This window comes from Pieris napi, chromosome 21, assembly GCF_905475465.1.
Source record: "Pieris napi chromosome 21, ilPieNapi1.2, whole genome shotgun sequence".
Lineage (NCBI taxonomy): Eukaryota > Metazoa > Arthropoda > Insecta > Lepidoptera > Pieridae > Pieris > Pieris napi.
This window is the reverse complement of record NC_062254.1, coordinates 10394847-10419395: the sequence shown is the minus strand read 5'-3', so window position 1 is coordinate 10419395 and position 24549 is coordinate 10394847. Positions and strand designations below refer to the sequence as shown.

Sequence of the window (24549 nt, the reverse complement as noted above, 5' to 3'; positions counted from 1 at the left end):
TAAATTAATCGATTGGTATCTGATTTTTATTTGTATATGAAGGTATAATTTAAATTAATGTTTTTATTTCAGGTAAGTTTGCAGTTAACGGAACTTAGAAAGCTTTGTAGTCATGTCGGTATGTAAATAATAATTTAATATTTTTTTATTAATTATAATTATTTATTTATTCAAACAGACATTCATAAGTCTATAGGGTTATTAATGTGTTAGTTACAATATTATCCTAAATATTGTATAGAAAGCTATAAATCATAAAATTAAAAAGGTAACATTCAGTCCATTGCAATGGACCACAAGAAACCCATGGGCAATCCAGCCTTCCCGCTAATACAGCAAGCAAGTTTTAAGGGCTCCCCCGCAGGTGCCTTATCTTTGTACTTTTTTTTTGTTTTTGTAGAACAGGAGGCAAACGGGCAGGAGGCTCACGTGATACCGCCGCCCATGGATACTCTCAATGATAAAGGGCTCGCGAGTGCGTTGCTGGCCTTTACATTAATTATTAAGTACTTGTTTTTTATATTGTATATTCTTTTTGGTTTCGTTTTTTTTTCAAGTATGTATCGGTTTTTCATGATATTTTCAATCCCGTTTAATTTATAATAATTCGTATCTTTTGAACATTTCAGTTCTTTTTTATTGCTCTCAGAGATATGAAGTAAACGTTGTTATCATATAATCTCCAATATTTTATTATTTTATTATTATTATTATTATTGTTATTATTATTATTATTAATAAAAGTATCACTTCGACAATTATCATATCACGTATACAGCACGATTCTCTTTGAGGGACTCGTCTGATCGTGTAATAACATATGTATGTAGTAATTAAAGTTTGTATTGCCTGCCATCCGCACATGCGGTGCATCATTTGATATTGTCAAAACCACCCCTACTTCAACCCTTTGAAGATTATGTGTGATTGAAAATTTGGACACGGAATAATGTTAGATTTTGAGTTAAGTTGTTTATTATTTTAAACTGGTTTAATATTTATTGATTACGCATAGTTTTGTTTTTCTAAAAATATTTGGTTAATTGGTGTCATGCCGTTGCTATTACGTGAACGTGATAAAGACAAAATATTCGACGTTAATAACTCGTTTATTTCAAAGTCAAAGTCAAAAATCGTGAATTCATGTAGGCAACACAATGTACACTTATAAACGTCAAAAAAGAAATATACATTAAATGCTTCTTATTTTACATTTACTGCCAGTTCTCATATCAAGGGCGTAGAACGGAAGAGGAGAACTGGCAATAAACTCTCCGCCACTCTTTTTAAGAGCCAAGCTTTTTGTTGAAACAACGTTTGTAAGGAGCTGCAACCATTACACAATGTTCCACATGACATCTTAAGTAATCAATAATACTCGTAATAAAATAAATTAAAAACAAGGATTTGTCCTCTATCGAGGCATGGTAAAATAAGAGCACGCACTTACATTCTCGTGGGAAATTACACTTTAATTAATTACTTACATTTGCAAAGAAACTGGTACATTCAGATTGATTTATTTTATTATATAAAAATAGGCATACAAATGTCATATTGTCATAATAGTAGGACCTGTTATAACCAAGATATGATTGTTGTTCAAAACTTATGGTCTAAATACTCTCTCTATAAAGACACCTTGCCTTTAGAAGTCTAGTCACCTTCCCCTTGAAAAAATTACACGGCAGCGATCTATGGGAAAGTGAGACATGGTTTGATAGCCTTGGCGTAACAATTTTTTAAATACTTCGTGGTGCAACGTGCAGTTATTCCAGCCGTGATAGAACTCTCGGCCATACAGGCGATTTTCTTCAAATGTTTAAACGTTGATTAATAAGTTATTTAAGTATATATTTTAGTGTTAAAAAAGTGAAAGATTCTTTGGGTTATTCATTTATATTAGGCGTATTCTAAGCCGTCCATGGGGCTGGTTCTACAGGCAGAAATTTCCAGAACGAAAACGTTGGAACCAAAAACGCATTGTGTTTTCGTTTGCGACACCACCGCCATACACATCATTAATGCTTCGAGCCGTACTAGGTGGAACTCGTACCCGTAAATAACGCGATATTTCATGTTTTATAAATATAGTGACGCAAAGAAATAAACGGGAAAATGAAATGAATCATGGTTTTCGAAAATCAAATGCACGAGTAAATAAAAAAAATAAAAGGTGTAAAAAATTGAATTCGGAATTCCTATCCAAAGAGGAGATATTTGAGGTCATAGTACGACAAAACGCCATTTTCATATGTAGAGAATATAAACTGTGCCTAAACTAGTATATCTGTGTGTAAATAATTTGCTCGGTGAAGGCGTGAATATCGTTTTAATTTCCAAAAATTAAAGACGGGTCAGGTCACGTGTTTTGTTATAAGAAAGAAAGAAATAAATATTAACATCAATCTCATCCAATTTTTAAATCTTTTTAGACATCTTGTAAATGTATTAAAATATGTACACGCGTTAGAAGTTACACTTCTTTGGCGTAACAAGATAAAAATCATTTCAAAAACTTTATCTTTTGCTTTATTCTACGTTTGTAGAAAAAACGACACTAACAATGGAAAAAAAATACTTTCATCATTTTTCCCTAACGCGCTAAAAGAAGTATAACTTCAAAAATATCTTATTTATTACCTAATATATATGTTAAATTCAAAAATGGTCCCCTAATGTTGTGTCTAATTAACAATACGCAGAAAGGGTTCCGAATCGATGGGTTAATTTTCACGACTTATTTGCATCGCGTCTCCATACAAATGTATGTAATTTTGCACTGTGACAGCTCGCGTTAGACAAATGAACGCCGAGATTCTCTTGATTAAGGGCGGATGACGAGCTGTGGGCAAGTGTCGAATGGTGCTTCACTATAATGTATGACGTTAATTCATCTCTGTAAAAGGATTGCTGCCGAGTGTACTTTGCTGAGTGAGCTCTAAAAAGATTGAACAATTCATTTTAATTTTCTTTATTTTATAGCATTTTTCACGTTGTTGAATCGAAACAGCAATCTGTATGTGCGTATTTTCTATATATATATAAGAGAAATGGTCTTCGTTTGAGGCTCCTTCACGCCTAAACCACTGATCGTATCGACATGAAACTACTGCCATTCAATGCGATCCTAGATGGTTTATGGCTATTTATTTTAAATTCCAACGTTACTTCATTTTTTTATTGCTGTTTTACTTTTATGAAAATTTATACATACGGACTTCACCGTGGAAACATTCGGGGTGGCTAGAACCTCAAAACGTCAACATCTGTTAAAAACTCGATTTTCGAAAATTTTCAATTTTCCTAGCGGGAAGTTAAAAAGAAGAATAATAAAAAAAAATAACATAAATTTTATTTATTTCCTATTTTAATTCGCCCAGCGAAGCGGGCGGGAAACGGCTAGTATATTATATATACAGAAAAGATTATTCCTTACTATGCCGTAATGACGACATCTTTTAGTACAGATCTATACAACTAGGTGGCGGTAATCGCCAGATTTTTGTTACATTATAACGCCATATATCGCCGATAGATGGCGCTCTCTGTCCAATAAAACGCGCTAGCGATTTGCTCATTGATTAACATATATGCTTTGGATAATTTAAATTCCTTAAGACCTTACTTCATAGGATCATTTCTATAGTAAGCTCTTCACGCAACTTCTCACTATACGTGGGAAATTTCCAGCCATGATGAGGAGACGTGGCGCGGTGCCCTGAGCGTGAGGCGGGCGATGATGTAAATCATCAGCCTTCGATGATCGTTCACTTCCTCGCTTGCGAGGGAGCGTGGGGTACTGTCGCTGTCTGAGTGGCTTTTTTAACCATTATTTTATTAACCTATAGACAATAGTATCAGATTTTAGAATGCAAAGATGGTTGATTTTGAGCTGGTTGCTGGGTCATTTTATTAATATGAAAGATTGTTTTTACTAAGAAATGTCATTATTTATCAAAATAATCTTTGTAATTTGTCATGTTGGATATAATTGATTATATAATTTTACAAATTACAATTTACAACTATCCTAATGTCGTCAGTACTAACTACTAATTATAAATTAATATGATATTTTATAAAGGTCAATTTTCTCTTGAATAAATATAAATAATCTACCAAATTAGTAAACCGAGCGCTTAATAGTGAAGACTGAAGAGCCAGAAATATATTTCGCTTACTGATTTGAATGAAAAAAAGTCGATTATAAAACCTAAAAGTATTTTGCCTTTCATGTTTTCATATTAAAACTTTTCAAACGCCGCTTCCACTGTAAAACAAACTTTCAGACAAATTCATTTTCTTTGCGTCTCGTTATTTGTAAGGGCGTATTTTTATTTATTATGGCAACCCTTTAATTAAGTGCCTATAAATTGGCAACATTTACAGCGATATAATATTTTTTTGAATAGTATTTCAAATTATTTTAAAAAGTTACTAAATTAACGTAATCTTATGTACCTTGTGTCTGTTTCAAATTTCGAATTTCCTCTTTGAAGCAAGATCCTAAACTTTTAAACATTCCGTATCGCTTAATATATATTAAAATAACTCAGCTCGCGTAAGGAAATTTCGAGTATTCATAAGTAACGCACACTAATTATATTAAATTACCTGCATACCATAATATACGAGCACCAAGTTTACTCATCCACGTATTCTAATAGACCCTTAGCACAGTCTGATAGGAACAGTAAAATACACGTGTTCAGTCAGAGTACATTGTCAATCTCCCATTGGAGAGCTTTTTTTTTTATCGGCTTGATTCTCTCTATATGCAGTTACGTCTCTATGCGTATTCTAAAAAGTGTACTATGGAGAGTGTTCTGAAGAGTAGTTTGGGTTGATCCATCCAGCCTCTTTTCAACACCTTACGAGCCGTACTAACTAAAAATTTCATCAGTATCACCTTGATGTCTGGAAGTCTTCCACGGTCTGCTTCACAAGACATTTTCTTTTGCGAACTGCGGACTCCTGCGATGCAAATTCTCATGCAATGACTGGCCTTTTTGGGAGGCCCGCAGGTGCATTTGCCCTATCCTATAAAATTAAACATTTACCACGTAAAGTTTATTTAATGTGTAAATGAGTGACATGATAATAAAAAAAGAACTAGTAGGCTATGGCCTCAGATATTTGTATCCTTATCATTATTTAAAAATTCTTAAGAAACATACTAAATGTAATATATCTTTAAAATATTCGTTTTTTTTTAGTTACGTTATTTTCATTTGACTTACTGTTTTAAATAATTCTCGGCCACGTTCGAAGCGGGAGGGAGTGGTTGTGAGCTTCTTAAATAATTACGGAGCAGTTTGCGTAATAAATATTACTTATAAAGCGATTTCAGTCCAAATAACTCCGTGGAGTATGATATATCTGTTTAGATTCGACTTTAACGAGGTAAGAGAAATGTTCAAGATAATTGCAGCATTGATTTTGTGAATTAGCCCCTCTTGTATATTAATTTATTTTCATCAATCAAACTAGAATAATAAAAATATGAATATTTTATGCATGATAGTTATATCCGACTTATTTAATACCCTTAAGTTTACTTCTTGTTATTGGCTATTTTGTAATGGCTTTAAATTATTACAGGCTAAACATTTTGTTAAAAATAAATTTCTGCGGTTAAGTTGAAAACCGTTTGCATCTCGTAACATACACATGGAAAGTTGTACATAAAAAGTGTGTCCTGTATAAAGTTGTGGCCTAGTTAACAGAGATAGGCCATGAGTGAATGAATATATCAGAGGTTCCTCAGATATACTTATTACGTTTACCAAATTTCTACATAAATTTGTTGAAATAATCATTGTGTGATTGATTGTGCGTACGATGCTGTTGTAGCGAAGTTTTCAAACTGTAAGAACACGGGTCTCAGATGAACAGATGATAGTATTAATTTATTAATGTTATTACTATCATACTAATTTTATAATGAGGTGTGTATTTATGTATGTTTGTAACAAAAAACACGATTCTGCCGATTACAAAAATGATTTCACCGTTAGTATACTATATTATCCTTTACTGAAATTTTCTAAAAAAAGGTTGTATGAAAAAATATATGAAAAATGTTCATGAAGAATGTTCCATCAAATATAAAAAATCTTTTAATATCTTGTTTCTGGGAACAGCACATTTGTAACACAAAAATTATATTAAATCAATTGGAACGTGTAGGGGTAATTTTGAAATAATGACGGTTGAGGCCCTCCTCATTATTTATGGATTAGCTTTTGTTTCTTTTGTATATGTAAACACAGGGGGAATAAGTTTTGCATTACCATAATCATTGAAACAAATCATAGAGAACTTGCATTTATTGCAATTATTATTTTAATTTTCTTGTCAAGATTTGCATTGATGTGCTTGTTCTGTTATAGTAAACAAAAATAAGTTGCGCAAAACTCGAAAACGACTGGATCAATTCGTTTTTTGTCGTTCTCATGTGGGCTCTTATGTGTATAAAAAATGGAAAACAAAAAAGGCTAAAATTATTTAGTACTTTTTATTCCGTAACAAAATGTTCCATATATTGATCTGTAGCTACTAAAAAGTTGCTAGCTAGTTTTAAAAATAAAACCGGATGCCCTTGACTCAAAAATTTAAGACACGTCTAACACATAGAAGAGTGATCACCTACTCGTAAAAAAACAGATACAAAGAGCTTCAGTATAAACTGGATTGTTATTACTGTTTTTGTAAGAACTTTAAAAGTTCTAATCTTTAGTGCGTAAGTGTACTGTACTTTAGTGTACTTTTTACATAGAGTAGTGCAACATGATTCAAAATTAAGAAACAAAGTTGAATGACCTACTCCTGATAAACATACTTTTACAAAGCGTTGTCTTAAAGCCTAGTCGTTTTTTCGTTTGTTTAAGCAGATTTTCCCACGGGTCTTATGGAAGTAATTGGAAATTCTTTTGAATATTCGTTGGACGTCACACTGGAATTTAACGTGGAGCTTTACTCGATGTTTTTTAGAGGATTTGAATGACGTTTTTAATTACTAACTTAGATCCCTTGGATGAGGGGCTTTTGTGAAAGAATTTGTTTTTTACGCACGGCCTGAACTTTAATACAGCGCTGGTGTTCAACATTATTTTTTTTATTTATTCTTAAAGAATATTAGTACAGATACTCATATAGACACTCGCAGAGAACATAGAAAATGCTTAGACATACAGAGAGACATTAAATGCAACATATAAACTGACAGATATAAAATATGAAACAATGTCAATTATAAATGATAAATTTAAAGTTTTAAAGTCTTTTTTATCTAAATTTTAATTGCAGCTCCCTTCTAGAAAAATTGCCCTTCCTTGTTCCTGCCTACCAGACTCGTAATCGTGCTTTGTGTTATGTTCCTTACATCAACACTAACTTTGCAAAAAAACTTAGTATTGTATCGCGCAGCTCGGACATACAATGACCAATATTTAAGCCTGGACTTGTTTAAGCTATCGCGGAATATGCTTAAAAGAATATCCATAGCGCAAAATCACCTGCATCATGAGCATACCCCATATACACACCTTCACGTACTTACCCTCACTTTTCCACCATCACACAACACAGCCAAATTGGGTACCACTTAGTTAAATGTATCGATTAATTTTTATTTGTTTGTTTTCTTTTGTAAATTTTTGAACCTTTTTGTAGTTAAATGTATTATGTATTCCATCTATGGCTATATTTTCAGTGTAACTGTTTGTTATTATATATAATTTATGTTAGCTGTAGGATTACGAAATAAATAAATTATTGCATTGAACATACAAAGGAAAAAAGTGATTAAATATATGGTTCAGTTGTCTTGATATAAATGATTGTATATATAAATTAATAATAAATGATTCCTATACAAACGAGCTTTCAATAATTTTCTTTGAAAGTTTACATAGGTTTTGTTTTCTGTACATTTTTTTATTTACATTAGATAATCAAAAATCACATTTAAAGTTAGATTTGGGATTAGGATAATAGATGTATCAGTACCAGGAGAGCAGCCCAACTCCAAAGCACTCATACAAGGGCAGATTTTCATAACATTTGCATAATCCGAGGGTCGCTCTTGGTGTCGGGGGACAGCCCTCAGCGGTTTTGTTATTCAATAACAAATCTCTCAGACTACGTGTGTGTGGCCTTGAGGCATCTGGTATTACAGAACATTATAATAAACGGACTGATTGCTACATTGTCTAGGTTTCGGCTTTCAAAGTTATTAAATGCAAGTGGGAATATCATTTTGAAAAGAAGATGCCAGAAACACTTGAATGTTAGGCTGAATTTAGTCTCACGCCCACCGTCAGCGCTCATAGATCAGCGCGTAGTTCGTCAGCGCTGACGCTCAGCGTGGTTCGTTTTAGTATCGTACTGACCGCCTTACTCGACCTGTATCCACTTCGCGATTTGCCATGACTGTACACGCTGACGACGTCCGTTTGACACTACAACGCTCACTGGAAGCAGAGGCGCTCTAGCGATCGTCAGCGCTGACAGCTACGCGGCGTCGACGCGCGACGCGTACGGCCGCGCAGCCATCGGCGCTGACCACCGTGCGTGCTGATAGCTACGCGTCATTCAAAAACGCTTCCTAGAAGTTCATATATCTCGACCATCAGCGCCGACGGTGCGCGTGTGGTCGGCGTGACACTAAATTCAGCCTTATGTCTACGTAAGCCTTTAGCAAAAACCTTTTTCATGAAGAATTTTTTTGAGAATATCTACACAGCCTACACAGCTTTGAATAATAGTTTGTGTAAGAAATGTAAAAAAGTGCGTGCGTACTAAGGACACATGTCAGAAGTGAAACTTCTTTGGCAAACAAATTTTTAAGTCTTGTTCATAGTTAAACAAATCTTAAACTTTAGATTTCCGAGACATAGAGGGAGGCAAAAGGAAGATATGTTAGGAATTAATGAATTTAATTGTCATTAAAATATCAAGTGTCGAAAATTAATACAAATATTTTTTTAGTTTTAAATTTATTTCTTCATAATAAAAACACGTGGCATTTTAATTTACAATTCAAAAATGAGATTTCAGTAAATTATTTTGCTTAAAATATAAAATACTAATATTTCATAAATTCTCTTTACGAAATTTTAATTTTAAAAATAGAAGTTCTATAAGGTAATTCACCCTTCTCACTCTCTCTCAATCGCTCTCTCCGTTTTCATCGACAAAAACGCTGCACACCTTCGTGAGGTTTCGTAAAAATTTCACCCTCTTTTAAAAGAAGTTTCACTTAAAAAAAATCTTTAAACATCACTGTTGGTAACGTTTTATTATTTTGCTTCATTAGATCGACTTGACGTAAAGTCCTACGTCCCCCAGGTGGGGCAAAAGGCAGCGTAGAAAACCAGCCTGGGCGGTCATGGGCAAACCAATAGGTTGTTGTTTGTTTCGATAATCTGTTTAATTATATAATATCAATTATATGTCTTCAAGTCCTTATTTACTATTAGCGACTTGGGGCTTAGTAACTTAGTAACTGATTTGCTATTTTAAAAGAGTACCGAGAGTTTTTTACGCCGGCTTTTTCTCTCGGCCTACACCCTCTGTCTTTGCCGACGAGTAGGGATTAATAATTTAATGACGTGGAATAAGTGATACTTGTATCTTATGTTCCATAATAAACATATTTTTATTTTTATTGGGCTTAGTAAAACCTCACATACATGATTAGTATGTAGCCAAGCCAATAGGCCAAAACTGCTTTTAAAACCTACGCAAAATATTCAAGTATGACGCTTAAATAAACTGTTATACAAGGTGACATACATAATGTTTTCTGCAAACGCTTGTTACGTAATCTACACGAGAGCCTGCTCGTACTAACAACCTAGATTCACTAACTGGCTGAGTTCCGACTTATTGTTAATAGAACGTTGAATATTTTATTTGGATTTAATTATATTTTACATAAAATATTGCGTTTTACTTGAGTCCATACATAATATATGGTATATATTGTGTAATTAAGATAAACCAAGAATCATTTACAATTTATGGGGTAATTTACGTTTTAACCCCTATAGTACGCAGGATATTTCTTTCTAGGCATCGGTAAAGTGTTACACTACTAATAACTAACTAAAAGCTAATAAAATTAATATTCTAATTATTATAATTTATTGAAGTGAAACTTCTTTAGGCGCATGAGGGTAAAATGTTTACGGATGAAACGCATTACTAATAATATTTGCGTCACGAAGATGTGCAGCGTTTTTGTCGAAGAAAAGGGAGAGAGTGAGAAGGGCGAATTACCCTTTAGAAATTAAAATGCCACGTGTTTTTATAATCGAAGAAATAAATTTAAAAATTTTAATTTATAATTTGTACTAATTTTCGACACTTAATATTTTAATGACAATTAAATTCATTAAATTCCTAACGTATCTTCCTTTTTCCCTCCCTCTAAGTCTCGGAAATCTAAAGTTCTAGATTTGTATAAATATGAACTAGACTTAAAAATTAGTTTGCCAAAGAACTTTCACTTCTGACATGTGTACTTTGTACGCACGTACCTTTTTTATATGCACCATTGGATTATTGTGTTAATAAAGTAGACTCTTGATACATTTATCTTTATAACCCGAGCGTGTTTGTATGAATAATGTTTGCTTTAAATAAACAAGTATAGTATAAAAAATATAAAAAAGTATCTGATATTAATTACAGTTCAAATTACTGCCGATACTAAACATTGGCGCCGGCCCGTATTTACCAGGAGTAATTATAGATGTTATCTAAGCACCGAGCGAGCATTACTGCTCATAGTTTACCATTACATTAGTAGAATTGCTTATTTTTTATAGCACACGATTGTATACGGTTATTACTTGTTTGTTTAAAGGATAATAATTTGGTTTATGCAAGTACTAATCTAATATACATAACATAATTGTAGTCTCTGGCTGGCTGTGATCGCACTCGAAACGCGAATACCTCATTTTTTCTTGGAAACATTTATCTATCTTTACAAAAGATACACAGTACTCACACTTTATAAATATTTTTGTAGGTACCTCTTATAGAGTATAGGCCTCGTCCAACTGGCTGCATCTCTCTTTATCTTGAGCAGTTTTCATCTCTTTTAGTTCATCAGCGTACCGTACAAGAGGGTGACTTTTCTTTCTTTACCCTGGTGGCCATTTCCACCTTCTTACCCTGTATGTCCCTCTGCCATTGTTCATGCCAGCAGTAAGATATATATATATATATATATATATATATATAATATACTATATTCGCGTTTATACCCATTAAAGGTAGGATAAGACGAAAAGAAATGACAAAGACAATTGACGGAAATACAGGGTAAGACAGACAAAGTGGAAGGGGAAGGGGAACTAGGCGCAATCACAAGAATCTTGAAAGCATATTTTGGCGTCAAAATTTAGTTGCTTTCATCAGCCGTTTAAAATCGATATTAGAGGATATTCTTTAAAGCCTTTTGCTTGTTTCCACCGCTCATCGAACTGAGGACCGCGCCAACCAATATGTATAGCAACCGGAATTGTGATAAGTTTCGTGACATTTCGTGTACTCGTTCCGAATAATCGAAATAAATCAAATAAAACACGAGCTATAAACTGATTAGACTTGTTAATTTGCGACCTCTGTGACATATAATAATGGCCGCTGACACCAGCGCCATTGCTCCAACATGTATAGTCTATCATATCATCTATGTTACTATTTAAATTAGTTGTATTTTCTCTCGGAATGTGACATAATTTATTTATCCCGTATAAGCCTCACATACCTAATGAGTGATTTATTAATATTGCTCTTGTCTGTTCAGAAGTATTCGTTCTAATATATATAAAATTCTCGTGTCACAATGTCCGTTTCCATACTCTTTTGAAACGGCTCGACCGATTCTTATGAATTTTTTTATGCATATTAAGTAAATCTGAGAATCGGCTACTAGCTTTCAAACCCCTAAGTGTTTTATTTTTATTTTTTAGACAATGTATATTTATATATTTTAAGATAACTTTATGAATAAGTTTGTAAATACTAACTCAAATTTTTACAGAAGTTGTATTGATTTTTCTGATGAGCCTTATAACATTGCGCTTACTAGCAATTGAGTTCCACTGTTCGCAACAAAAGAGGAATTACAGTATTTTTGGTGACTTAATTATGTTTATACAATTGACACAATTTTATATATTAATTTAATTTCAATAAGTATAACTTTTAAAATGAAATAAAAGTTGTATAGCTCTTGAATGGAATGCAATCTAAACTTCAATTAAATTTACTCCTAAAACACTGAATGTACTTGAAATGAACATCAATTTGGGGCCCTTTTATTTAAATTCAATTTTGATTTAAATACAAGGGAGCTATCGTCCTGTCGGAGAATATAATATTGATTATTGAGCCTGCGTGAAAACCAATTAGCTAACTGGTAGTCATAGTTATATTATTTTATTTGGGGGCCTCTGATTTTAAAGTTTTGAGCAGTGTACTAATCCATGCAGCCTCTAAACCCTGAGGTTGTGGGTTCAAATCATGGTTGTGAATTTTTTTGTCCAGCGAATTAATAGTTCTTGTCCAACAATGAACATTATACGTGAGAACACCGGAACGACTTGCTCTTTTATAACGCTATTTGAATTCTAACAATGTTTAGTGCTAGCAGCGGTAATCCAAGATTTTCTAGCAATCGACTTTTTTTAATAAGGATATGTAACAACGTGGTTTCTATATATGTGTACTATATATTATTATTGATAAACTATAAGTATATAGCAGAAAAAGGGAGTTATTTAACTTTCGCGAATGTATAATCGTTATAATGAAATACGGAATATATATAATATACTAGCAGACCAGCCAAGCGTTGCTGTGACTAAGGTTTTTCTTATATTACATAGTAGTAAACTATAAGGCAAACGTCAGGAGAACATGTCATGGAGACCACCATGCTTTTTTGCTGGTTATGCCATTAAATTGTAGCTTATGTGAAACGTTGGTACTTTCAACACAGCGCCATCTGTTAGAATTGTGACCATCAAATAATAAACAAATATTTTGCAATCAAATAATATTGCGGCTATAAATTAAGATGTAAGCTATCCTATCTTTTAAGTTGAATCAAACTGCACACGGTGTGCAAATTTGATTGATATCGGTTCGGTAGTTTAGGAGTCCATTGCGGACAAACAACGTGACACGTGATTTATATACATTAAGATATTAAAAAAATGATTGCTATAATGATATAAGAACCGTATAATTAAAGCAGTCTTCCACACCTCACCATTTCACATTCCTACTATAGATTGATAAAGTAGTGGGGCCCTAAGTGCTAATAATACGTGCCTGCGTCTAGGCCGAAGAGCCGAAGCTGCGCCAACCTGATAACCGACTCGTCCATTAAGCGATATAATGGTCGCGCAAAATTGATGGAAAAAATGCAGCTTTACCTCGGCAGTTTGATGAATCTATTCGGAATTCAACATTCTAGATTCGTTGTTTAATAGACGATGATTTCTAGAGCTTTTCGGATTAATAGAACGTTTATCTAAGTATATGAGATGCACCAATTTTTTAAATATAAAATTTGCTCGTAATTATAGAAGGAATACAAGAAATGCGGTGTATCGGAGATCGTAAAGATTGTGGCTATTTTATTAAAAACACCTTTTGACTATAATAATTCAATTTATATTATTATTATAATAATTTACATATTATATTTATTTTGTACATATTATATACTATATGTTAATATTAAGTAAACCAGCACTGAAGATTCCACTAAAATGCTGTGTACAGATCTAATTGGACTTCAGGTTTACAAATGTTGTTTAGTGTGTAATAACTGTACATGAATTTATAATCTGTGTTCTGTTTCTGTACCTAAAATGTAAAAATAAAATTTACTATGGCAACAAAGGACAATACTTACATAATATTGTAGATAAAGTTCGATGTTTGTTGCCCTTTCAACATAACATATATATTTTCGGAAAATAAGTTATTATAATAGCATCTTTTTTTATCCTACGCAGATGTTTTCCGCTAATAATTTACAATTCTTCCTGGAAATATCACTTAAAATAAAACAGAAACACAGCTTCGATGTAGCATTGAGTTATTAGAAATGGATTAAAAGTCTACGTTGAAAGGTTATTTTCGCCTTTTTTATTGTTTGAAGTTAACCTATTTGTAAAAAGTTTGTTGTTTAAAGTATTTGTATGTATATGTTAACGTAAAATTGTAAATACCGTTAGATTGTAATCTATCTCGCGAGATTATAAACTGTCGAAAGATTGTGAACTCAAGGTACTGCTTACAATTTAACGTATTAAAGAAAAAACTGTTTAACCGGATTGAAGTTATGTATTATTATAAATCAGCGCGCGAGGTGCGTACCGTTTCACAATATGACGATTTCACTTCGATAGATTATTATCTACCGAATAATAACACGTTAAATTGTAAGCAGTACGTTGAGTTCACAATTTTTCGACAGTTTACAATCTCGCGAGATAGATTACAATCTAACGGTTTTTACAATTTTACGTTGACATATATACATTAAGCACTTTTATACAAATAGCTAAGCTATATGTGCGTACAAAAAAATATGAGAATAGAATAAAAGAATAGAAATGCTTCCTGGAATTACAACCCATGATATAATAATTATAATCCGTAGCGTTAAAACCCTAAATGATTCTAGTAGTCTGTCCTCAAAATATTTCCCATCACCGTACGAGCGAGTGTTAGATTCGGCACACAGACAGAAAGTCTATTGGTACACGGCCGGGGATCGAACTTACGACCTCACGGATGAGAGTCGTCTAAGCCAACACTGCTTACTCACAGTGTAAATCCGAGACACTACTTACCACTAAGTTGGATTGTAATTCTTAGATATTGAAACTTTAAATGTGTTTAAATTCTCAACAGCCGAGTGATGATAAGCAGAATATTTACAGATGAGCGCACGAGCTCGTTTTCATTTTTCGACGCCTTTTATTTGAGGTTCGATAACTTTCCTGAAACTTTACAAAGGAAAAAAATAAAATTTCAGGAACAAAGGCATTATAGGCGTTAACTCACTCAAAGGCTTATAACTCAAAGGGCTCAGGTTTTTTTATTAGACTTTCCGATTTTCATTTTTCTTCTAATGCCAGCGACTTAGGTAAAATAGGATTTGTATTTTTTAATGAGTATTGTAATTAATCATTTGTATCCAACAATTTTAAAGACATATACACAAGATGTAAATATACATTACATAAAAACTAAAAAAGGTTTTTGTACAACAATGAGACATAATCTTTGGTTTATCGAGTACTACACTTTTAACTGACCGGGAATTAGGTGTAAGTTATTACATACATACGTTTTCGCTTATGGTCTATATTGTGACTTATGGTTATATTGACAATTATTACTATTGTAGAAGAGTAGATACTTTACTAGGTGTAGGTACTACAAAGATATATATCAGTATACTTGACTTTAAAATACGCAAGTGAACTGTATTCTCCTAGTGGGTCTACTATGCGAGAATGATCACTGAGGTTATAGGTTCGATTCCCCGCTGTGATAATAGAATTTTGTATGGTGAAGAAAATGCCTTGGCGTGTGTCAGGCATAGAAGGCGGGTCAAGTGACTATAAGAAAATACAAATGATCACGAAACAGATACAGAAATCTGAGGTCTAGACCTAAAATTGTTTGTGCCCATTTTTTTTGTTTAATTTATTATTTATTTATTGATTTATTTTATTTATTTTAAAAGGCACACTAACGAAACACATACAAACACTTACAGAGAACACATAACATAGAAAACAAGATACATGCATGTGCATCAATAACAAGTGTGCACAACATTTAAAGGGAAACATTACAATGAAGAAAAGAAAATAACTTAAACATTAAAAGTAAAAAAAAAAACAAACCAGACTAAAAAAAAAAAAAAAAAAATTGCTTAAATATTATTGCTTAGAATATGACTAATATTTTTGAATTATTAGTGTGTTACTTATGAAGTGTATTTAAATTTTATTCCTTTAGATAGTAAAAATTCGCAAACGTTTTCACGTTTAAAAACAGATACTGGAGCGATGCACGGTACAGTTTTTTAGGTTTAAGCGGATTTTGCAGGAAGTTTGATGCGCTTCGAATTCGCCTTAATTGATTTTGCACCAAATTACTTGAACAATGTATGTTAAGCTACTTAATTAATGTATGCTAGCTTGCACTATTTAAATGGTTTTTGTTACATGCAGTTTTTGCTTTTTTCGTCTAAATTCACTTCTAATATATATAAATTACGCGTTACGTTGTTTGTCCGCTATGGACTCCTAAACTGCTTAAACGATTCCAATCAAAGTTGCATACTGCTCTCTAACTTAAAATATAGGATAGCTTACATATATATATTATATATATATCAGTCGAGACTGTATATATATATATATACAGTCTCGACTGAAGATTACGCTTTCCTGTCTAAGTATTTCAATGTTAATTATTAGTTTAATTTAGTAATACCTGTATCTTATGTTCTATAATAAACAATAGCATGTGATATTATAATGCTATAAAAATGTCTGCCATAGTGGGGAAAGTACGAGTTTTTATTATATAATAATAATGTCCAGCAATTATGCTTTCATTACCTTTTTCAGCATTTAATTAAAACAAAACAACTGAGCCAATTAATTTGAATACCGAATGAACTACACAACAGTACTTTTTTAACAATCCTTCAACTGTTTCAAACCTCTCTGAAAAAAAGAGCATCAAAAGCTATTAAAATACAAAAATATTTACGAAATCTATAATTAAGTTACGGGAAACCCGAATTCTATCGTAAAAGGTTTCAAATTTTACATTTTATCCGTATCGCTGCTGATTTGAATCACAGATTCGGATGAACTTTCCTGTTTACACTTTTTTCATCGAAAATTCATCGAACTTTATCGAACTGAAATAGATTTCATACAAAGGACGAAACGAAAACTCCCAATAACGGTGGTGCCTCGGGCTGTCACATTTGGACATTTTATTTACGCGACTATCGACCTTAATGGTATAGCAATAAAATGTATTGTGTCCACTATAAAACCTTTGGCGCGAATTTGACCCGTATTACTTTGAGTTTATGACGATTTGAAAGGAAATTCCGTGATAGGTAATACCAGTGTTTGTGAAGACAAATGATATATGAATAAACGGAAAATACGACATGTTTGGACTGTCGTGTAAAATATTTGAAAAATTTTAAGCTTTTTTGACTTTTGTATTGGTTATTTATCAATTAATAATAATACTCATCGTTATAAAAGTTATTGTATGTACCTTTTTAACTATAAAAAAACAGGATGCAAGAAATTAACTTATAGGGGCCAAATATTTCATAGCTTATTACCATCCAAAACATTTATTTTGCGGGAACCGAACCCAGCCTTTCCAAGTCATACCAACGACTGTGAAGGGGAAAACAAAAGTAAAATTCATGGTTTTAATATTGTCCACGTATTTAACGCATAGTTATTGTCTCTAGATAATAACAGTTTTAATTAGTTCCTCACTTAATTGTATAAGTATGTTTTACGTAGCAACTTGTGTAGCACATTCATAGAACGAGCGTAGCGCTACGTAGCTACGGTTTAATTAGTATGAAATGTTATACAAGAACCAGATTTGCAAAAGTGTTTAACTGTTTCTTGATTATTTTCATAGTTAATATAGACTCCATCGGTCATTCATAATCATTCTTATGTGTCTTACCCACTTTTCAAAAAAATTACCTAAGAGATGCCTTTGCTTAAGAGAGGTTATTATTATAATTATACTTCTCAGTGTACAATGCAGCACGATTCTTGCTTGTCAGCAAGAATCGTGCTGCATTGTACAAGGAACAATTCAATTGGTACACAACCGGGATTCGAATATCGGACAACCTCAGGATCCAGAGTCGCACTCTTAAATGTGAGTTCAAAGATAAAGTCATCTTAACATAAAATAACTTTTATTAATTAAAAACAATTTTTAATTAATGAACATTTATTATCAATGCAATGTTGAGTTTTCATAATTAATGAACGTGAATTGTATTTAAATGTGTGTCTATTTTACAATACACAATATAAAGCAGCATATTCACAATCTGGCTACAATTAGTACGATGACATCAAACACTGAATAGCGCTACGAGTATCAAAATGTCTTCGACGATTGCAACATCGCAACTTCAAACACTAGGGCTTTCGAGCTGGCTCAGTGGTTCGAATGATCTAAGATCCCTTTATGTTTCTGAAAGAGCACAATATCTTTCCTTGGTAACAACAAACCTTCACAAAAGACTTCAATTAAAAAATTCAATATACATATAGGCATTCAATTTAGGTAATTGCCATCATGTTAACAAGGTCTTTTGAAGTGACACACTTCATGTAATCGAAATTGAGTAAATACGATTACTTTGTAAAAGGGCGTTAAAGCATTTAAGATATTTCGGGAAGTTAACACGGTGTCTTATTAGGGGGACTGAACAAAGAACTTGTCAAAAATAATCTATAGTAATTATAGGCTACTAGCGCGAATGTTATATTTAATTTTGATTATACTGCCATAAGCATGAGAGGTTTTTTAATTAAACATTATGTTGTATTGCTTGCTATACAGTATAAATATTTAAGACTTGAATATGGGTTCCTTCCTTTATAATATTATTGAAGTAATTTATTTATTACGTATTAAGCTAACATACATTATAAATAAAAAAAACTATTCGTCTTTAGAATAACCAAAGATGGAATACATGATATATACAAAAAGGGTCAGACATTTACCAAAATAAAAATTCAATAAAAATTATTAAATACATTTAACTAAGTAATATCTAATTCACCCCTCTACCATCAGCCCTATTTTTTCTTCTTGTAGATAGTTATTTTTACTGAACTAAAAAAAAAATTCCTAGAAATAATACCTATACATGGCAAAACGCATTTGCCGGGTCAGCTAGTAATTATATAAATTTTAGTATGTGTACAGGGCGAAAACTTTAGCTACATAAATGATTAACATTGGAAAAGGATTACAGAGTAGTATTGAATATTTAGTTTAGCTTCAAGTTGAAGCCATGTTAGAGTTGGCCAACTGTGCTCGATGCAAATGAGGCTGTAAGCTGTTAAGCTAAAGTGCCTTCGAACAGATGACGCCTGTACATTCACTAATGGACCGTATTATTTTTAAATCGAAATTCACTATATTTCCTTAACTAAAACATTATTTTAATCAAGCTATTTGAATATGTAGTATTAAAAATATCATCTTAATCACCTGCATCATGAGCACACCCCACATACACACCATCACACAGTACAGCCGAATTCGAACCTAATATTAATTTTATTTTTATTCATTTTTTATTTTGTGGTTGTGTGTTTAATTTTTGACAGATTGCTCATGTTCTTATGTAATTGATGTGTATGTGTGTTAAATTTATGTGGTTATATTTTCTTGTATTTTTTTAGGCATACACACTGTTTATTTATTTTATTTTTTATTGTATATAAAAGTTAGCTGTAGGAATACGAAATAAATAAATAAATAGCTCTATACCTCAAGATTTTTCTTTTTTAAGGCACAAATGAAACTAGTATAATTTAGCTTTGATCAATTACCAGGAATTAATTATTTCTCTACTTACTCATAGATACTTAGTCTTAATTATAAATACACATTTTTGATGTTTAATGTCCAGTAGTATGTAACACGATTTGGTATAAACAATATATACATACTCTAAAAGCGACAATTACGAATGAACTTTTATTTCCGAAACAATAAACGAAAAGTAGAGATTCCGAACACCCGGCTGACGCTCCGCGTGTCATTACAATTTTTTACTCACAGGTGCGAGAAATGAGGTGAGATTACAGGCATTTTTGTCGAGTTCCGACCACATTTTGCTGTGGTATTTTTCTATTGATTGATCACTGGTAGGAACTTCTTCAATTATTTTATACTAGTATTTAACAGAAATAATAATTTAATATTTCAACATGACTACGACATATTAATTTGATAACGTAATAATATTTTTAATAATATGATAATTTATCACTACAAATAATATAAAAATTGACTACTCGTATAATGATTAGACTAATAATGTATGTAACTTATATGTAAAATTCATTTTAAGACAAATTTGCACGCTATTATGTGTGGCAGAATATACGAACATTAGATTGTACCACCGTAACATTCTTGTACCATATTCTTGCAAATAAATTATTATTGTTACAGCGGTTTTGAATAACAACAATTTTTCTACTATTACTTTATGGCCATAAAATTATACGAATGTTTAAAGATATTTAACTAAATTTAAACGCATTTATTCAATTAGAGTTACTAATTTATATATTAAAATTTTAAATAAATTCAAACCGAGATAACTGGCTGTAAGATACGAAATAATGAGTTTTCTAATATAATTAATGTATCACATGATTAATTGAAAACGCGTTTTAATACTTCAAAGTATTTAATTTGTTACACTTGTGAACTCAAAGGAGAATAACTATGATAAAGATAATATATAAAGTCAAGTCAAAAATCATTTATTCATTTAGGTAGCACAATGTACTCTTATGAAAGTTAAAAAAGAAATATACATTAAATGCTTCTGATTTTACATTTACGGCCAGTTCTGAAATCAAGAGCGTAGAACGGAAGAGAAGAACAGACAATAAACTCGGTAAGGTACGGTATGGTACATATGAAGTAATCCAAACGTGGCTATACCCGATTCATGTAATTGGATAATTAATATACAATAATTTTCCTTATTAAATTTTAAGTCAATAATTCAAAACCAGTTTAACCAGAGTATATGCCTCTGTTAATAAATATTTAAGCCCACAAGTTTACATAAATAATTATTTCTGTCATTTCTCATTTCGTCATGAATTTCCATTAATTAGTGGGGCTGTCCATATTCATCGTTAAGCACAAATGAAGCATTGTCGCTTAATGGAATTGCTTTTAATGTGCTGTTAGGCTCGCACTGCAGAACAAGCGCCGCGTTTTTTTAGGTTACTGAAGTATTTCCGAACCAATTTGATTTAAACTCCTTCTAGATGAGACCGTACCAATTGAATTGCGTGGAAAATCCATATTACTTATTTGTACGAAGTATTTAGTATTTACGTAAGAGTAGTGTTGCCTCGTCTGTACAGCCTTTGATTTTTGTTTCTATGTTCACTATAGATAGTTGCTCTTAGTCGGTTGCAAAATCAATATCAATAGTTTAGACACAAAATGCTCCTGTGCTTTCTTATAAAAAATAATATATGAAGGAGAAGCAAAAATGTGTTTTCCACTACTTATGGGGATAGGTTACGAGATTAAATAAGGACTTAGGAAAGCTATGTTAAACTTATATAGAGTAAATAGGGTAAATCGCAATTATATTATGTATGTGGGTAAAGTAGCAGTGCGGGCCAACCTCAAACTATAGTGGAAGGATAATTATACGAAAACAAATATGGTATGTAATGACAGTGATAACCGGTTAGTGACGATTTATGTCATTGTGTTCTTACTACTTCCGGTTTTTCAAACCTATTACAATGATTTTATGTCATTATCTGTAGTTTGAACTTTGTATTTGTTTATAAAACAAAGTTTACATATTAAGGTTGTTTTTAACAACCAATGGGGAGGATCATTGTGTTTCATTAATTACCGAGTTTGGCTTTCTATAACAATACAAAAGATCTACTTTCATCAGTAGATGTTGTTTTGCTGGGAAGAAAACTCAGGACATGTGGACTATGTACGTAATACGTAAGGCCAAGGATTAGTATTTCAAGTGAGAATATTAATAATTAAAATGAATATTATAAAAACTACTATTTATTTGCAAATGTTATTATGTAACTTCGTGGCAATACCAGAACATTGAGAGCACACAGGCTATCGCTTTCAAGCGATTCCTTCATTCAAATAATATTTGGTAAGCGCAAACAGTGCAAAACTACAAATAATATTCAATTAATTTCACATACAAAAATAAGAAATGTAGACGATGGGTAAATGAGTATCTATCACTTTCACACTGTCAGTGTTACTGTCAGACAATATTTCAAATAACATTTATTATCACACTAAAAAACGATATTAGATTGATATTAAAATTCTATTTTTAAAATTAGTTGATTCCGTTATACCACTATAAATAAATTCCTAATTATATTAACGGCTATCAGCTAATTTTAAAATAAACAATAGAAGAGATTTGTCGATGGCAATAAATGTCTCGTTTGTCTAATTTTATGGGCAAATCGATGGGACTTAGTGGGTCGAAGTACTGATTTCGTATTATTGATGAACCGGTAATCCCCGTAGATTTATAACCGGTCGTTAAATGTAAGTGTATTTTTGGTTTTAACATGTTCAATAGATTGAGTTTTTTATTATATCAGGAAGTATGGTTATTCCTAGAACCTTGAAGACAGAGTTATCTTTTATTAACTAAATTTAATCACTTTAGTTTTGATTCGTTTCAAAATATTGAATAACATTTTTTTTTATTAAGTAGTATTCATAGCAGTTACATATTTAATTAAGTGTACTAATTATGGGAAGTCGGCGTTGAGTCAAAATAGTCAAATATCTTTTCATTGTACAAGATTTCTCTAATAGTATAAGATCCCGCTATACAACGACCTTCACCGAGATGCTTATTTAATGAAACGTATTTTATATTTAATTTAATATGTCAATAAATATAATCCATATGGGTTGCCTTGCAAATTTCAGTCCAGAGTATGTTTAATTAATATTTAAAAAAAAAATTTTTATAATTTGCATTTGCATTTTATTTTTTGAACTTTTTTCAATCAATATTTTTAATCAGGGTAGTATTATATATGTATCACTATAACCTTCTTTTATACTAAAGATGTATATATACTTTAGTGTCACATAAAAAATATACACATAAATAATTAATTGATTAAAAACAACCTAACGTTTGCATATTCTATGGGCTTCATACTTTCGATTGGTATAGAATTTATCTAATAATCATACCGGTGAAATGTTTAAAAAAAATTTTTTTTTTAATATTAATTAAAATACTCTGGACTGAAATTTGCTAGGCAACCCATATGGATTATATTTATTGACATATTAAATTAAATATAAAAGAAGTTTCATTAAATAAGCATCTCGGTGAAGGTCGTTGTATAGCGGGATCTTAGACCATTACTTTTGAACAGCCATCACATTCGATTTTATTAAGAATGACAATTGTAGTCGTCGTAATTTGACTCTTCAGAACTAATATAAAAATATCGCCTCTAATTTTTTAACTTTCTATTAAATTGAGCTGTACAACACGAAAGCGATTAAAAATATACTGTCGCATAAAAGTTTTACCATTCAAAAAATATGATAACTTGTTATTTGACATCGCAACCAGAAATAAAAATCCATTTTTGATTTCATAACAGCAATAGTCAGAAATTCATAGAGTTTATTACTCGACAGTTTTTACCTTGAATACTTTATTTGAGTCAAAAACATCGCTTTTAGATTGAACTTTATTGATGTCGAGTTCGGCACTTAAACAAATTGAATACTGGTTTGTGATATTTGAAATCATCGTATCTTTGAGCGCCGCGTAGCAGTTGCGTAGCAGATGTGGCTACTATTCACAAATCATATTTGCATACTAGCTTTATTTTCTGTTTTACTACCATTGTTTTAAAGCTTATACCAATTGCGTATTTAGTTAATGATACGTACATGTATTTATCTATACAATCGAGTGCCGGTTGGCAATGATGAATGTTGGTAATGATGTATTATTAATTACTTAAGATGTCATGTGGAACATGGTTTAATGGTTGCAGCTCCTTACAAACGTTGTGTAAACAAAAAAAAAAACATGGCGATTAAAAAGAGTGGCGGAGAGTTTATTGCCAGTTCTTCTCTTCCGTTCTACGCCCTTGTTTTGAGAACTGGCACTAAATGTAAAATTAGAAGCATTAATATGTATATCTTTACTGACAAGTCATAAGTGTACAATGTGTAACCCATATGATAAAATGATTTTTGAATTTTATTTTATTTTTATTTTTACATGTATAATTGTCTCAAACTTGAGTAATTTCATATGAATATTTGAAGGTTTTATTTATTTTTTTCAAGTTAATAAGTCAAATAAATAATTATAAACATCTGGAAACGAATAAAATATTTTTTGTGGACAGTGGATATAGAATTCCTAATAACTTGACATTTTATATTAGAAACGAATTATTAACACAGAATTCGTACACAATAAAGCTCCAAACATCTAAAAGCAAATAAAAATAAATTGTAACTGTAATTACGTCCTAAATTCAAGGAGGTTCGCAATTGAGCCTACTCTTAAAAAGTTATGAATTTTTATTAAATTCCCTCGAAAAGGTTTTGGCGTGTCCGCTTTCGGATTTAATTAATTTTCCGTTTAATGTA

General features: G+C 31.7%; 1 protein-coding gene and 1 non-coding gene across 2 annotated transcripts in view; both read left to right on the top strand.

Moving 5' to 3' along the window:
* LOC125060505 (acyl-CoA:lysophosphatidylglycerol acyltransferase 1) overlaps positions 1–24549 on the top strand; it is a 264621-nt gene that overhangs the window by 196312 nt on the left and 43760 nt on the right. The window lies entirely within an intron of this gene.
* Positions 3619–3821, top strand: LOC125060552. The gene has a single exon (XR_007118880.1). It is a non-coding gene; the product is annotated as a small nucleolar RNA U3 (small nucleolar RNA).